This window comes from Molothrus aeneus, chromosome 10 (assembly GCF_037042795.1).
Source record: "Molothrus aeneus isolate 106 chromosome 10, BPBGC_Maene_1.0, whole genome shotgun sequence".
In the NCBI taxonomy this organism is placed as follows: Eukaryota; Metazoa; Chordata; class Aves; order Passeriformes; family Icteridae; genus Molothrus; species Molothrus aeneus.
In genome coordinates this window covers 6,542,501-6,553,490 of record NC_089655.1, presented here as the reverse complement: position 1 = coordinate 6,553,490, position 10,990 = coordinate 6,542,501, and the positions used below count along the sequence as shown (strand labels likewise).

Sequence of the window (10,990 nt, the reverse complement as noted above, 5' to 3'; positions counted from 1 at the left end):
CCGCCCTTCCCAGGAGAGTGCCCAATGACCCCTCTGCTGTCCCCCGGCTCTTGCAGGGGTGTCCCTCCTAGGACTGTCAGCCCCTCGCCTTGCTGATGTGAGCCTGATGGCGTACTCGAGATGGTATTAGGGCTGGCGTGGGGCGGTTTAGGGTGGCGGCTGATGGGATTTACCCACCGGGGAGGAGGGGGAGAGAAAAGAACCGGCTCGGACACGCCGCCTGCCTGTGGCTCCCGCGTGCCCGAGCCTGTGCGTCACGGGGAACCGGTCCCAGCGTCTGTTATGTGGCTGTTTGACACCTCCGGGCAGGTAGGAAGCAGTTCTCTGATGTGGTGGCCTGCAGTTGACCCTCTTGGATAAGCTCATTCCCACCAAACCTACTCAGAAAATGACTGATGAAGCCATTTGCAGCCACCTTGCCCCTACGTACTGCCTGGGCAGCTCTAGGCTGCCCTAGAGAGGGGTCGGGAGGCTCAGGACGGCTGCAGGTTCACCACAGCATGTGACACAGGAAGGCCACTCCAGGTATATTACCTGGATATATATTATTATATATCCAGGACTGCCTGAAAACGGGCTGCTGTGTGGAAGGGGTGGCATGTGCTATGCCCACACCGCATTGCCCTCACGCGGTGCCACGTCTGTGATGGAGAGACGTGGCACCTTCCACCAGAGAGGAATGAGGAGGAGAGCGGGGAGCTCTGCCTGGATCACTGGCCACCCTGAAGAACAACGAGCCCAACAACACAAGGTGCTTCTTGCCTGCAGGGTGTCCAGGGAAAAGAGTAGCTGAGGGTGAAATCAGCAACTGCAAAGCCAGGCTGCCATCTGGTGGAAATAGAGCTCTAGGCTACAGCTATGGGTGGGAGAAGGCCGCGAGGGAGGGGGTAGGAGAGGCAAGGAAAGCGATAAGCAAGGGAGGGGGAAAAGTAAGCAAGGTATGGCAGGGATTCGCATGGCCTTCCCTTCCCTTCCCTGATTCCAGCTCCATCTCTAAAGTTGTTATCCTGGCTCCATAATTCCTATCACAGACACACAGTCCTGTCCCAGCCCTACAGTGATTCCAGCTCCAGCCCCACAAGCTCCACCAGCTCTGATGTTTCTGCTCCAGCTCTACATCCTCCCGATGCTGCCATGTGAAGCTGCTCCTGGATCGAGGCAGGATCTTCATTTCAGCTTCAGCTCTCTGATGCTTCAGCTTCAGCTCTAGAACCCATATTCCAGCTCCAGCCCTACAGTGCCTATCCTGGCCCCACAGCCCCTATCTAGCCCCACAGTGTTTCCACCCTAAGCCCCACATTCTCTATGTAACCACCAGCTCTACTGCCTCAGTTCCAGCTCCTCAGCTTTCCACTGCCTCTGGCTAAAAGCTGCTCCTGGCTATCACTTTGCTCCTGTGCTGTTGACAAGGTGATGAATCAGTAACTGTCATCACTCAAATATCTCTATGACCTGCAAGACTCATCCCAATGGGGCCTCAGCTTTGGGGGCAAAAGAGCCCTAGCCTACAGCACACACCTTGCCCTGCACCCCACTGCCCACAGGACCCTCAGCCAGCATTAGGTGCTGGAAGCAGTGGTTTGGTGCCTCGTTCTGCACCCCAAAAGGTGCCCCTGGGCTGTCTCTGAGCCCCAGGAGCAGCCCTGAGACCTCCACTCCCAGCTTGTGTGGGTACCATTGCTGGGAGGGCTGGAACTCCCCTGACAGCTCCTGCAGCCCCCAAGCTCCAGCTCCATCCCCTTTTCCATAGGATTTATCCACCTCCAGCCTCACCATTTCCATTGCTCCACATCAGTTTGGGTCCAGATCCAAGTTCATTATCTACTGATTGTATTTATTATTTATTCTCTTAGTTTTACATGATCCTAGTTGTATTAAGATTTTTTATACTGTTGCACTGTCATATTTTTATTTTATTGTATTTTTAAAAATTCTATTACTAGATATATGATGTTTTTAAAGTAAAAATTATAGGGCTGTGGCTGAGGCCAGAGAATATATTGAAGCCCCTGGGGCTGAATCCAGACCTAAACTGATGTGGAGCAATGAGAACTTTGGGACTGGATAAATCCCATGCATCTGGGGGTAGAATCACTGTGGGGCTGTGTAACAGGATGTTCAGCCCTGAAATGTGGTCAAACAACTCAAACAATGCCCTGTTTTGCAAGCTACCGATGATGGGCTGAGAATGGCATCATGTGCTGGTATTTGGTGTTGAATCATCCTAAAAATCTGGCACAATGTCTCAATCTGGCAGACCAGCCTCAAATCAACCTGCTCATAACAAGACAAGAATTTGGCAGATAAACTGCTAAACTGACCTGTAGGCATATCACTGGTGGTCACCTCCTCCACACTATAAAAGTCCAGTCCACTTTCCTTATAGGACATTCTTATAATATATATTCCTCTTAGAGTATGTGCAGATTCTTGCATTGGGTTTTAGAGATGCTCACCAAGGATACTCCTAAAGGTTAGAAGAAAGAGATTTGTCCACAGTCGTTGGTATGGGTGAGTTACATCAGTCTCTAGTAATGGTATCTTTTTGCTAGCTTTAATATAATTGCTTTAATATTGTTTTGATAGAATGCACAATCCTCTCTTGTAATATAATAGTTTCAGCTTTTCTAAATAATTCTTATTGAGTTATTTTTGTCTAATAATTTATCATAAGAAATAATTCATTCTTATAAAAATATATCTAATTTGCTGTCATTAAAACCTGTGTGATGAAGTTGTAAAACTTAAATTGTTGGCGAAGTCTGAGCCTGGGACTGAATCCAGGCACCTCTTTCTGAGAAAGAGTTTAGAAAGCTAGGGAATCCTTTTCTGCACCTTGTGGCACAATGGGAGGGTTTCTTAAATTAACCTTGTCTGAAGTTACCACTCCCACCCATGACAGGCTGGAGCTGGAATGTGAATTCTAGAGCTGGAGCTGAAGCATGAGAGACCTGGATGTGAAAAGAAGATCCAGGCCTGACCCAGGAGCAGCTTCACCTGGAAGAGGTGGGAAGATGCAGAAATGAAGCTGAAACAGTGGAACTGGCAGAGAAATAAAGAGAAAATGACTGCAGGGCATGATAAGGACTGTAGGGCTGGTACAGGGATTGTTGGGCTGGAATGGAACTTCAGGGATGGATCTGAAATCACTACAGGACTGGGATAGCAACTATGGGGCTAGAACTGGAAAAAAAGTTTTTCAGGCTGGGTTTGGAATATGGATTCTAGAGTTGAAGTTCAAACCTCACAGCTCTGGACCGAAACTAAAGATCCTTCCACAACAAGAAGAAGTTTCACCTGGGAGCAGTGGGAACATTCAAAGATGGAGCTGGTTAAATAAACCCTGTGGAACTGGAGCCAGAATCGCTGTGACGTTGGCATAGTGACTAGAGGACTGCAGCCGAAATCACTGTAGGATTGGGATAGTAACTGTAGGGCTGGGTTAGTGACTGTAGGGTTGGAATTGGAACTCTGGGGCCAGAATATGGACTGTGGGCCAGGGTACGGTATGTGGGCTGGGGGGGGGAATTGCAGCCCAGAATACGGACTACTGGCCAAGGTAGGGACAGTGGGCCGGGGAAGGTCTTGTGGGTGGAGTAGGGACTGTGAGCCGGGGTAGGGTCTCTAAGGCCGGGATAGGGTCTGCGGGGACGGGACAGGGGTTGCGTGTTCGGGGGAGACTGTGTAGTGCGGGGGTAAGAACTCTGGGACAGGGGAGGGAGATTTCAGCTAGGGACTTCAAGCGCCGCCAATCGCAACACGACGAAGCCAAGGGATCAGCCAATCGGGACTCGCCGACCCCGCATTATCCAATAGCGTTTGCCCTTTCCGCACGGCCGTGTTCCCGCCAAACCAAGACCGGCCATCACCTCCCGGGCCTCCGACCTGCCCCGACCCCGCTCCGCTCAGCCGCCTCATTCGCAAATGGTTTTCGGACACGAAAAAGCAGGAATATGTCGCGCAATACCTTCGGACCCGGGGTGGAAGCAAACATAAACAGGTGTGCTCTGTGTGACTTCTATGGCTCGTGTGCCCTTGGTAGCCTGGGGCGCGTGCCCAGGGGCGGTGGTCGGCCTGTGTGGCCGCGAGGAGTTTGTGGTGGCCGTTGAGGTGTGGGTGTGTGCCGGGAGGGTGGTGGCCAGGGCTCGAGAGCGCTGCGGAGGGGCTGGTGGGTGCCTACGGCCATACCACCCTGAGAACGCCCGATCTCGTCTGATCTCGGAAGCTAAGCAGGGTCGGGCCCGGTTAGTACTTGGATGGGAGACCGCCTGGGAATACCGGGTGCTGTAGGCGTCTTTTGTTGCCGTTTGTGCCCAGGAGGTCTCCCGTTTTGCTTGGGCAGGCGAGGCCAGGGTCAGGAGGGCGGGGGCAGGTGCGCTTCTGGGGTGGCCCTTGTGGCCTTGCGTGTCAGTGGTAGCCTGGGGCGCGTGCCCAGGGGCGGTGGTCGGCCTGTGTGGCCGCGAGGAGTTTGTGGTGGCCGTTGAGGTGTGGGTGTGTGCCGGGAGGGTGGTGGCCAGGGCTCGAGAGCGCTGCGGAGGGGCTGGTGGGTGCCTACGGCCATACCACCCTGAGAACGCCCGATCTCGTCTGATCTCGGAAGCTAAGCAGGGTCGGGCCCGGTTAGTACTTGGATGGGAGACCGCCTGGGAATACCGGGTGCTGTAGGCATCTTTTGTTGCCGTTTGTGCCCAGGAGGTCTCCCGTTTTGCTTGGGCAGGCGAGGCCAGGGTCAGGAGGGCGGGGGCAGGTGCGCTTCTGGGGTGGCCCTTGTGGCCTCGCGTGTCAGTGGTAGCCTGGGGCGCGTGCCCAGGGGCGGTGGTCGGCCTGTGTGGCCGCGAGGAGTTTGTGGTGGCCGTTGAGGTGTGGGTGTGTGCCGGGAGGGTGGTGGCCAGGGCTCGAGAGCGCTGCGGAGGGGCTGGTGGGTGCCTACGGCCATACCACCCTGAGAACGCCCGATCTCGTCTGATCTCGGAAGCTAAGCAGGGTCGGGCCCGGTTAGTACTTGGATGGGAGACCGCCTGGGAATACCGGGTGCTGTAGGCATCTTTTGTTGCCGTTTGTGCCCAGGAGGTCTCCCGTTTTGCTTGGGCAGGCGAGGCCAGGGGCAGGAGGGCGGGGGCAGGTGCGCTTCTGGGGTGGCCCTTGTGGCCTTGCGTGTCAGTGGTAGCCTGGGGCGCGTGCCCAGGGGCGGTGGTCGGCCTGTGCGGCCGCGAGGAGTTTGTGGTGGCCGTTGAGGTGTGGGTGTGTGCCGGGAGGGTGGTGGCCAGGGCTCGAGAGCGCTGCGGAGGGGCTGGTAGTTGCCTACGGCCATACCACCCTGAGAACGCCCGATCTCGTCTGATCTCGGAAGCTAAGCAGGGTCGGGCCCGGTTAGTACTTGGATGGGAGACCGCCTGGGAATACCGGGTGCTGTAGGCGTCTTTTGTTGCCGTTTGTGCCCAGGAGGTCTCCCGTTTTGCTTGGGCAGGCGAGGCCAGGGTCAGGAGGGCGGGGGCAGGTGCGCTTCTGGGGTGGCCCTTGTGGCCTTGCGTGTCAGTGGTAGCCTGGGGCGCGTGCCCAGGGGCGGTGGTCGGCCTGTGTGGCTGCGAGGAGTTTGTGGTGGCCGTTGAGGTGTGGGTGTGTGCCGGGAGGGTGGTGGCCAGGGCTCGAGAGCGCTGCGGAGGGGCGGGTGGGTGCCTACGGCCATACCACCCTGAGAACGCCCGATCTCGTCTGATCTCGGAAGCTAAGCAGGGTCGGGCCCGGTTAGTACTTGGATGGGAGACCGCCTGGGAATACCGGGTGCTGTAGGCATCTTTTGTTGCCGTTTGTGCCCAGGAGGTCTCCCGTTTTGCTTGGGCAGGCGAGGCCAGGGGCAGGAGGGAGGGGGCAGGTGCGCTTCTGGGGTGGCCCTTGTGGCCTCGCGTGTCAGTGGTAGCCTGGGGCGCGTGCCCAGGGGCGGTGGTCGGCCTGTGTGGCCGCGAGGAGTTTGTGGTGGCCGTTGAGGTGTGGGTGTGTGCCGGGAGGGTGGTGGCCAGGGCTCGAGAGCGCTGCGGAGGGGCTGGTGGGTGCCTACGGCCATACCACCCTGAGAACGCCCGATCTCGTCTGATCTCGGAAGCTAAGCAGGGTCGGGCCCGGTTAGTACTTGGATGGGAGACCGCCTGGGAATACCGGGTGCTGTAGGCGTCTTTTGTTGCCGTTTGTGCCCAGGAGGTCTCCCGTTTTGCTTGGGCAGGCGAGGCCAGGGTCAGGAGGGCGGGGGCAGGTGCGCTTCTGGGGTGGCCCTTGTGGCCTTGCGTGTCAGTGGTAGCCTGGGGCGCGTGCCCAGGGGCGGTGGTCGGCCTGTGTGGCCGCGAGGAGTTTGTGGTGGCCGTTGAGGTGTGGGTGTGTGCCGGGAGGGTGGTGGCCAGGGCTCGAGAGCGCTGCGGAGGGGCTGGTGGGTGCCTACGGCCATACCACCCTGAGAACGCCCGATCTCGTCTGATCTCGGAAGCTAAGCAGGGTCGGGCCCGGTTAGTACTTGGATGGGAGACCGCCTGGGAATACCGGGTGCTGTAGGCATCTTTTGTTGCCGTTTGTGCCCAGGAGGTCTCCCGTTTTGCTTGGGCAGGCGAGGCCAGGGTCAGGAGGGCGGGGGCAGGTGCGCTTCTGGGGTGGCCCTTGTGGCCTCGCGTGTCAGTGGTAGCCTGGGGCGCGTGCCCAGGGGCGGTGGTCGGCCTGTGTGGCCGCGAGGAGTTTGTGGTGGCCGTTGAGGTGTGGGTGTGTGCCGGGAGGGTGGTGGCCAGGGCTCGAGAGCGCTGCGGAGGGGCTGGTGGGTGCCTACGGCCATACCACCCTGAGAACGCCCGATCTCGTCTGATCTCGGAAGCTAAGCAGGGTCGGGCCCGGTTAGTACTTGGATGGGAGACCGCCTGGGAATACCGGGTGCTGTAGGCATCTTTTGTTGCCGTTTGTGCCCAGGAGGTCTCCCGTTTTGCTTGGGCAGGCGAGGCCAGGGTCAGGAGGGCGGGGGCAGGTGCGCTTCTGGGGTGGCCCTTGTGGCCTCGCGTGTCAGTGGTAGCCTGGGGCGCGTGCCCAGGGGCGGTGGTCGGCCTGTGTGGCCGCGAGGAGTTTGTGGTGGCCGTTGAGGTGTGGGTGTGTGCCGGGAGGGTGGTGGCCAGGGCTCGAGAGCGCTGCGGAGGGGCTGGTGGGTGCCTACGGCCATACCACCCTGAGAACGCCCGATCTCGTCTGATCTCGGAAGCTAAGCAGGGTCGGGCCCGGTTAGTACTTGGATGGGAGACCGCCTGGGAATACCGGGTGCTGTAGGCATCTTTTGTTGCCGTTTGTGCCCAGGAGGTCTCCCGTTTTGCTTGGGCAGGCGAGGCCAGGGTCAGGAGGGCGGGGGCAGGTGCGCTTCTGGGGGGGCCCTTGTGGCCTCGCGTGTCAGTGGTAGCCTGGGGCGCGTGCCCAGGGGCGGTGGTCGGCCTGTGTGGCCGCGAGGAGTTTGTGGTGGCCGTTGAGGTGTGGGTGTGTGCCGGGAGGGTGGTGGCCAGGGCTCGAGAGCGCTGCGGAGGGGCTGGTGGGTGCCTACGGCCATACCACCCTGAGAACGCCCGATCTCGTCTGATCTCGGAAGCTAAGCAGGGTCGGGCCCGGTTAGTACTTGGATGGGAGACCGCCTGGGAATACCGGGTGCTGTAGGCATCTTTTGTTGCCGTTTGTGCCCAGGAGGTCTCCCGTTTTGCTTGGGCAGGCGAGGCCAGGGGCAGGAGGGCGGGGGCAGGTGCGCTTCTGGGGTGGCCCTTGTGGCCTCGCGTGTCAGTGGTAGCCTGGGGCGCGTGCCCAGGGGCGGTGGTCGGCCTGTGTGGCCGCGAGGAGTTTGTGGTGGCCGTTGAGGTGTGGGTGTGTGCCGGGAGGGTGGTGGCCAGGGCTCGAGAGCGCTGCGGAGGGGCTGGTGGGTGCCTACGGCCATACCACCCTGAGAACGCCCGATCTCGTCTGATCTCGGAAGCTAAGCAGGGTCGGGCCCGGTTAGTACTTGGATGGGAGACCGCCTGGGAATACCGGGTGCTGTAGGCCTCTTTTGTTGCCGTTTGTGCCCAGGAGGTCTCCCGTTTTGCTTGGGCAGGCGAGGCCAGGGGCAGGAGGGCGGGGGCAGGTGCGCTTCTGGGGTGGCCCTTGTGGCCTCGCGTGTCAGTGGTAGCCTGGGGCGCGTGCCCAGGGGCGGTGGTCGGCCTGTGTGGCCGCGAGGAGTTTGTGGTGGCCGTTGAGGTGTGGGTGTGTGCCGGGAGGGTGGTGGCCAGGGCTCGAGAGCGCTGCGGAGGGGCTGGTGGGTGCCTACGGCCATACCACCCTGAGAACGCCCGATCTCGTCTGATCTCGGAAGCTAAGCAGGGTCGGGCCCGGTTAGTACTTGGATGGGAGACCGCCTGGGAATACCGGGTGCTGTAGGCGTCTTTTGTTGCCGTTTGTGCCCAGGAGGTCTCCCGTTTTGCTTGGGCAGGCGAGGCCAGGGGCAGGAGGGCGGGGGCAGGTGCGCTTCTGGGGTGGCCCTTGTGGCCTCGCGTGTCAGTGGTAGCCTGGGTCGCGTGCCCAGGGGCGGTGGTCGGCCTGTGTGGCCGCGAGGAGTTTGTGGTGGCCGTTGAGGTGTGGGTGTGTGCCGGGAGGGTGGTGGCCAGGGCTCGAGAGCGCTGCGGAGGGGCTGGTGGGTGCCTACGGCCATACCACCCTGAGAACGCCCGATCTCGTCTGATCTCGGAAGCTAAGCAGGGTCGGGCCCGGTTAGTACTTGGATGGGAGACCGCCTGGGAATACCGGGTGCTGTAGGCCTCTTTTGTTGCCGTTTGTGCCCAGGAGGTCTCCCGTTTTGCTTGGGCAGGCGAGGCCAGGGTCAGGAGGGCGGGGGCAGGTGCGCTTCTGGGGTGGCCCTTGTGGCCTTGCGTGTCAGTGGTAGCCTGGGGCGCGTGCCCAGGGGCGGTGGTCGGCCTGTGTGGCCGCGAGGAGTTTGTGGTGGCCGTTGAGGTGTGGGTGTGTGCCGGGAGGGTGGTGGCCAGGGCTCGAGAGCGCTGCGGAGGGGCTGGTGGGTGCCTACGGCCATACCACCCTGAGAACGCCCGATCTCGTCTGATCTCGGAAGCTAAGCAGGGTCGGGCCCGGTTAGTACTTGGATGGGAGACCGCCTGGGAATACCGGGTGCTGTAGGCATCTTTTGTTGCCGTTTGTGCCCAGGAGGTCTCCCGTTTTGCTTGGGCAGGCGAGGCCAGGGTCAGGAGGGCGGGGGCAGGTGCGCTTCTGGGGTGGCCCTTGTGGCCTCGCGTGTCAGTGGTAGCCTGGGGCGCGTGCCCAGGGGCGGTGGTCGGCCTGTGTGGCCGCGAGGAGTTTGTGGTGGCCGTTGAGGTGTGGGTGTGTGCCGGGAGGGTGGTGGCCAGGGCTCGAGAGCGCTGCGGAGGGGCTGGTGGGTGCCTACGGCCATACCACCCTGAGAACGCCCGATCTCGTCTGATCTCGGAAGCTAAGCAGGGTCGGGCCCGGTTAGTACTTGGATGGGAGACCGCCTGGGAATACCGGGTGCTGTAGGCATCTTTTGTTGCCGTTTGTGCCCAGGAGGTCTCCCGTTTTGCTTGGGCAGGCGAGGCCAGGGGCAGGAGGGCGGGGGCAGGTGCGCTTCTGGGGTGGCCCTTGTGGCCTTGCGTGTCAGTGGTAGCCTGGGGCGCGTGCCCAGGGGCGGTGGTCGGCCTGTGCGGCCGCGAGGAGTTTGTGGTGGCCGTTGAGGTGTGGGTGTGTGCCGGGAGGGTGGTGGCCAGGGCTCGAGAGCGCTGCGGAGGGGCTGGTGGGTGCCTACGGCCATACCACCCTGAGAACGCCCGATCTCGTCTGATCTCGGAAGCTAAGCAGGGTCGGGCCCGGTTAGTACTTGGATGGGAGACCGCCTGGGAATACCGGGTGCTGTAGGCGTCTTTTGTTGCCGTTTGTGCCCAGGAGGTCTCCCGTTTTGCTTGGGCAGGCGAGGCCAGGGTCAGGAGGGCGGGGGCAGGTGCGCTTCTGGGGTGGCCCTTGTGGCCTTGCGTGTCAGTGGTAGCCTGGGGCGCGTGCCCAGGGGCGGTGGTCGGCCTGTGTGGCTGCGAGGAGTTTGTGGTGGCCGTTGAGGTGTGGGTGTGTGCCGGGAGGGTGGTGGCCAGGGCTCGAGAGCGCTGCGGAGGGGCGGGTGGGTGCCTACGGCCATACCACCCTGAGAACGCCCGATCTCGTCTGATCTCGGAAGCTAAGCAGGGTCGGGCCCGGTTAGTACTTGGATGGGAGACCGCCTGGGAATACCGGGTGCTGTAGGCATCTTTTGTTGCCGTTTGTGCCCAGGAGGTCTCCCGTTTTGCTTGGGCAGGCGAGGCCAGGGGCAGGAGGGAGGGGGCAGGTGCGCTTCTGGGGTGGCCCTTGTGGCCTCGCGTGTCAGTGGTAGCCTGGGGCGCGTGCCCAGGGGCGGTGGTCGGCCTGTGTGGCCGCGAGGAGTTTGTGGTGGCCGTTGAGGTGTGGGTGTGTGCCGGGAGGGTGGTGGCCAGGGCTCGAGAGCGCTGCGGAGGGGCTGGTGGGTGCCTACGGCCATACCACCCTGAGAACGCCCGATCTCGTCTGATCTCGGAAGCTAAGCAGGGTCGGGCCCGGTTAGTACTTGGATGGGAGACCGCCTGGGAATACCGGGTGCTGTAGGCATCTTTTGTTGCCGTTTGTGCCCAGGAGGTCTCCCGTTTTGCTTGGGCAGGCGAGGCCAGGGGCAGGAGGGCGGGGGCAGGTGCGCTTCTGGGGTGGCCCTTGTGGCCTTGCGTGTCAGTGGTAGCCTGGGGCGCGTGCCCAGGGGCGGTGGTCGGCCTGTGCGGCCGCGAGGAGTTTGTGGTGGCCGTTGAGGTGTGGGTGTGTGCCGGGAGGGTGGTGGCCAGGGCTCGAGAGCGCTGCGGAGGGGCTGGTGGGTGCCTACGGCCATACCACCCTGAGAACGCCCGATCTCGTCTGATCTCGGAAGCTAAGCAGGGTCGGG

At 61.0% G+C, this 10,990-nt stretch overlaps 19 non-coding genes across 19 annotated transcripts in view; all 19 read left to right on the top strand.

The window, feature by feature from the left end:
- The first annotated feature begins 4,174 nt into the window (after positions 1-4,174).
- LOC136560952 (5S ribosomal RNA) lies at positions 4,175-4,293 on the top strand. Its single transcript, XR_010784230.1, has one exon. It is a non-coding gene; the product is annotated as a 5S ribosomal RNA (ribosomal RNA).
- Positions 4,294-4,549: 256 nt separating this feature from the next.
- LOC136561011 (5S ribosomal RNA) lies at positions 4,550-4,668 on the top strand. Its single transcript, XR_010784288.1, has one exon. It is a non-coding gene; the product is annotated as a 5S ribosomal RNA (ribosomal RNA).
- A 256-nt stretch (positions 4,669-4,924) lies between these two features.
- Positions 4,925-5,043, top strand: LOC136561009 (5S ribosomal RNA). Its single transcript, XR_010784286.1, has one exon. It is a non-coding gene; the product is annotated as a 5S ribosomal RNA (ribosomal RNA).
- Positions 5,044-5,299: 256 nt separating this feature from the next.
- Positions 5,300-5,418, top strand: LOC136560951 (5S ribosomal RNA). The gene has a single exon (XR_010784229.1). It is a non-coding gene; the product is annotated as a 5S ribosomal RNA (ribosomal RNA).
- A 256-nt stretch (positions 5,419-5,674) lies between these two features.
- Positions 5,675-5,793, top strand: LOC136561008 (5S ribosomal RNA). The gene has a single exon (XR_010784285.1). It is a non-coding gene; the product is annotated as a 5S ribosomal RNA (ribosomal RNA).
- A 256-nt stretch (positions 5,794-6,049) lies between these two features.
- Positions 6,050-6,168, top strand: LOC136560950 (5S ribosomal RNA). Its single transcript, XR_010784228.1, has one exon. It is a non-coding gene; the product is annotated as a 5S ribosomal RNA (ribosomal RNA).
- Positions 6,169-6,424: 256 nt separating this feature from the next.
- On the top strand, positions 6,425-6,543 carry LOC136561007 (5S ribosomal RNA). Its single transcript, XR_010784284.1, has one exon. It is a non-coding gene; the product is annotated as a 5S ribosomal RNA (ribosomal RNA).
- A 256-nt stretch (positions 6,544-6,799) lies between these two features.
- LOC136561006 (5S ribosomal RNA) lies at positions 6,800-6,918 on the top strand. Its single transcript, XR_010784283.1, has one exon. It is a non-coding gene; the product is annotated as a 5S ribosomal RNA (ribosomal RNA).
- Positions 6,919-7,174: 256 nt separating this feature from the next.
- On the top strand, positions 7,175-7,293 carry LOC136561005 (5S ribosomal RNA). The gene has a single exon (XR_010784282.1). It is a non-coding gene; the product is annotated as a 5S ribosomal RNA (ribosomal RNA).
- Positions 7,294-7,549: 256 nt separating this feature from the next.
- On the top strand, positions 7,550-7,668 carry LOC136561004 (5S ribosomal RNA). Its single transcript, XR_010784281.1, has one exon. It is a non-coding gene; the product is annotated as a 5S ribosomal RNA (ribosomal RNA).
- A 256-nt stretch (positions 7,669-7,924) lies between these two features.
- On the top strand, positions 7,925-8,043 carry LOC136560976 (5S ribosomal RNA). The gene has a single exon (XR_010784254.1). It is a non-coding gene; the product is annotated as a 5S ribosomal RNA (ribosomal RNA).
- Positions 8,044-8,299: 256 nt separating this feature from the next.
- Positions 8,300-8,418, top strand: LOC136560948 (5S ribosomal RNA). Its single transcript, XR_010784226.1, has one exon. It is a non-coding gene; the product is annotated as a 5S ribosomal RNA (ribosomal RNA).
- Positions 8,419-8,674: 256 nt separating this feature from the next.
- LOC136560942 (5S ribosomal RNA) lies at positions 8,675-8,793 on the top strand. Its single transcript, XR_010784221.1, has one exon. It is a non-coding gene; the product is annotated as a 5S ribosomal RNA (ribosomal RNA).
- Positions 8,794-9,049: 256 nt separating this feature from the next.
- On the top strand, positions 9,050-9,168 carry LOC136561003 (5S ribosomal RNA). The gene has a single exon (XR_010784280.1). It is a non-coding gene; the product is annotated as a 5S ribosomal RNA (ribosomal RNA).
- A 256-nt stretch (positions 9,169-9,424) lies between these two features.
- LOC136561002 (5S ribosomal RNA) lies at positions 9,425-9,543 on the top strand. The gene has a single exon (XR_010784279.1). It is a non-coding gene; the product is annotated as a 5S ribosomal RNA (ribosomal RNA).
- A 256-nt stretch (positions 9,544-9,799) lies between these two features.
- Positions 9,800-9,918, top strand: LOC136560947 (5S ribosomal RNA). Its single transcript, XR_010784225.1, has one exon. It is a non-coding gene; the product is annotated as a 5S ribosomal RNA (ribosomal RNA).
- A 256-nt stretch (positions 9,919-10,174) lies between these two features.
- Positions 10,175-10,293, top strand: LOC136561001 (5S ribosomal RNA). The gene has a single exon (XR_010784278.1). It is a non-coding gene; the product is annotated as a 5S ribosomal RNA (ribosomal RNA).
- A 256-nt stretch (positions 10,294-10,549) lies between these two features.
- On the top strand, positions 10,550-10,668 carry LOC136561000 (5S ribosomal RNA). The gene has a single exon (XR_010784277.1). It is a non-coding gene; the product is annotated as a 5S ribosomal RNA (ribosomal RNA).
- Positions 10,669-10,924: 256 nt separating this feature from the next.
- The window catches only part of LOC136560946 (5S ribosomal RNA), a 119-nt gene continuing 53 nt past the window's right edge, over positions 10,925-10,990 (top strand). Inside the window, exon 1 of the ribosomal RNA XR_010784224.1 lies at positions 10,925-10,990. This exon is cut by the window's right edge and continues 53 nt beyond it. This is a non-coding gene — a ribosomal RNA (5S ribosomal RNA).